General features: G+C 31.0%; 1 long non-coding RNA gene across 1 annotated transcript; it reads left to right on the top strand.

The window, feature by feature from the left end:
- Positions 1-3067: 3067 nt before the first annotated feature.
- LOC145157103 (uncharacterized) lies at positions 3068-3551 on the top strand. Its single transcript, XR_013737090.1, has 2 exons — positions 3068-3203; positions 3299-3551. It is a non-coding gene; the product is annotated as an uncharacterized LOC145157103 (long non-coding RNA).
- The last annotated feature ends 214 nt before the right edge of the window (positions 3552-3765 follow it).

The following is a 3765-nucleotide window of genomic DNA, read 5'->3' as shown; positions in this document are numbered from 1 at the left end:
AGCCCCTTATTTTGCATTCCCCCGGTAATATAAATGCATCAAAGATATCTAATTAACCCAAGTTGCAACTTTGGTCCTTATACAATGACATGTCCAATACATCAGCCCCTTAGCCAATTTGAATCAATATACACATATATACCAACAAGCAAAACACACTTAAAAGCCTAAGTTACAATTTAGGTCATTTGCAAGATTATTTATTAACACTATGCCCCTCCACAAAATAACTTTATTATGTTTCATTCCCCTTGGTACTCTTGAGTAAATAAAAAGGAATATAAAAACCTAAAAAATAATATTTAGAGATACACTCGTGTACTACACATATTATCTTTAAATATTATTGTCCGATGCTAAAAGTTTATTCTTTTTAGACTAGACATGAGGACTAAAAGCATAATATAAGTTGACATGCATGAAACAATTCATATTTAACCGCAAATCTATATCCAACAAAATATTTTAGGCTATATAATTGTAATATGTGTAGTAATATTATTATGGGTGTTCGTGGTTCGGTTCGAAACCGTAAAACCAGCCAAACCGGGAATCAATTTAGTTTCGCGGTTTGTATTTCTCTTTACGATTTGGCTTGCGGCTTTAAACTTTCAAATTTGTAATCAACGGGTTGACTTGTGGTTTCAAAATTTTATACTAACCACTTACCTTTGTTTCAGATTTTTTTTATCTCGATTAAATTTACATAACAGGTAAATTTAACAACAATGCAAGCTTGAGAATGAATTAATTGCAATATGCATAAGTGTTTTTTTATGAACAACTCCAAGAAGCTTGCAAGCTTGAATGTAAAAATGGTATCTGTACCCTACTCGATAACGACAATTTCTCCTGAATTCCTTATCTAGTATATTTCCTTCTAAGGAAATTTTACAGCTTCGTGGAGCATAAGCATAAAAACCATGGAAGGTATACGACAATTATGACCTTGTCTAGCGGCCGGAAAGATTTTGTTTTGCAAAGAGATTTATTTGGAATTTAGTCCAAACTTTATATGTTTTGATGCCATACCACATTTCGACTTATGGGCATAATGGAGGACCGTCCCCCGACCTCCCAAACAGAAGGACAAAAGTTGGAAGGATAGAAATTGAATGATAGAAGGACGAAATGATAGAAAAGTATAATATCTTCCAAGATCATGCACAAGAAAAGAAGATCAGGCAAGGCAAGGACACAAGATCTAATATTATATTAATAGACTAGTACTTACTAACTAATATAATATTGTCATGTCTTCCCTTCCTATAAATAACATACACCTCTAAACGTTCCGGGTAAGTGATATTCACTCATTTCAATTTCTCTCATGGGGTCATCCTTGTCTCCATACAGTCGGCTCCTTCCCGCTAGGTGGAGTAGGCTCTCTTTACACTCGCGATCTAATTTGATTATCGAAGCTTGCTCCTGGGGCATAGACCCTAGGACAAACCTAAGGGTCTTCTTTTTTTATGCTGCTCGTGTTTTATAGTCGGAATCTAACCATGACGCTCACTCATCTACACACGAGCTAGAAGCAAGACCCAAATAACTGGCCAAAGAAACTGACGTATCATCATTATTATTCTAGATAAAGAGCCAAATTGGGTAAGTAAGATAAACACATGGACCAAATCTTCCCTTCTCCAAACGAAACTTAATATATAGTATAATTATCCAAACTTGGAAAGTTCGATATGAGCATCTCCAATTAAAGCTTATTTGATGACTTATTACTATTTGTTTTATACTATTTATCACTTATTATCATTGAAGCTATAAGATTTATTTGTTTTTTTCTATTAACCACCTATATTTTATATATATATATATATATATATATATATATATATATATATATATATATATATATATATATATATTGGTCAAAATACTTTCATGTATGGTATATTTAACTCATCCTCTTCTAATCATATTTCATTTACACTTTAATTATATTTTAGTTTTAAATATTTTTACGTTATTTACTAGTTAATTATTCAATAAAATATATAATAAAATTTTGTTTATGGAATATAAATTTATAACGATTATATAATATTTTTTAATAACTATGGCATTATTAATTTTTTTGTATTTTATGTTTATAAAATAAAGAGTGGATATACTTTTATTTTTAATGATAACATTTATTAGAATATTTTGTACTAAAAATATGATGTGTGTTTAAAAATGACTAATTAAATGGAGGGTATTTTATTATTTTATAGAACATTTAAAATAGATAATGATAAATTAGGTAAAATTAAAAAAAAAAACTTTGCAAGATGTTAACTATTGAAGATGTTATTTAATTACTAGAAAGGTTACCCCCGCTACGCGGGGGCCAGAAGCTTTCAATGTTGTTTCCGAATTGATAAATATGACAGACATAGAAAGTGCAAGGATGAAAAGTTCGGGCTTTGCCCCGGACAAAAAATGTAAAAGTTTTGACTGCAATGACCAGAAGTATGAAAATGGCTAAAGAATTAAAGGGGTAGGAATTAGCAACTTTTTAGAAAAGTGATCAAAGTTGTCAAACCGTTAAAGTTTTGTGGCCAAACTTTAAATATTAAAAGGTTCCAAAAAAGTGTAAAAATATTCATTGCAAGGACCAAAAGTGTCAAAATGGATAAAGAATAATGAGCAAAGTTGCCAAAAAAACATCCAAATTTAGTATTCCTAACTTCTAACAATAATACAGGGACCAATTCTGCCAAAAAAAATGGGAAGTTGAATGGAACACAAACAAAAGGACATGAATAAATTAATTAAAGAAGTACAGGGACCGGATATGTAAATTAAGGGACCAAACCTGGACAACGTATGCCAACTTCACTATTCCTTTGTTCCACAACTTTAATATATATATATAATAATATGTTAAAATTAATAAAATAATGAAATGATAATAATTTTAAATATAGTATGAATAATCCTTTTAGTCCAAAAAAAAAATTATTTCACTTCCGGAGCCGATTGGACCTTGGTACATAAAAAAAACAATTAAATTGGGCTTTAATGTAAATTGTTTATCCTGAGAGACTGCAAACCCGGATCCGTTTGGCCGTCCATTAAGATTTAGGGTTCGCTAAATAGCCCCACCCCACCCCTTTCTCTCATTATACCGTCGGCTAGGGTTTTATAACTGAACAAGAAAAAACACAACAAACCTAGCCTATCCGATCACCATGAGAGCCAAGGTAAGATCTCCTATTGTGAATTATCGACTTTTTTTTGTTTACATGTTTGTTGATTGAGTTTTTTTGATGAAATTGGTTGATTTGTAATTCTTCAGTGGAAGAAGAAGAGAATGAGGAGATTGAAGAGGAAGCGCCGAAAGATGAGGCAGAGATCTAAGTAATATGTTTGTTGGGAATAATAATCTACCAGACTTTTTGAAGGAATCATATCATCAGAGTATCGTGTCAGTTTCCGTTTCATATGTTTCTATTCGAACTTGTCGTAATCAGTACTGTTTAGTTTTGTTATGGTTTTTGGATTCTGTGATTTTAATGGTACGAGTTTAGTATAAATCTGTTAATTTCCCAGTTCGTGGATTTTCGTTTTTAAACCTAGCAAATTGTTTGAAATTCAAATCTAATTTAAAACCTTGAATTCAAGATCCGTCAAAGTGAAATTTATTTATGATGCATTTAATCAAAATGAAATCACAAAATTGGGTTGAATTTCACAAAATCAGAATTGTTATTGTGTAAATATTACAATGAATTATCAAATCCCCTCTCATATCTATTTGTAGCA

Source organism: Lactuca virosa, chromosome 2, assembly GCF_052849685.1.
Source record: "Lactuca virosa cultivar CGN04683 chromosome 2, Lactuca_virosa_CGN04683_v6, whole genome shotgun sequence".
Lineage (NCBI taxonomy): Eukaryota > Viridiplantae > Streptophyta > Magnoliopsida > Asterales > Asteraceae > Lactuca > Lactuca virosa.
Note: the sequence above shows the minus strand (reverse complement) of the source record. Positions and strands in the feature narration are given on the sequence as shown.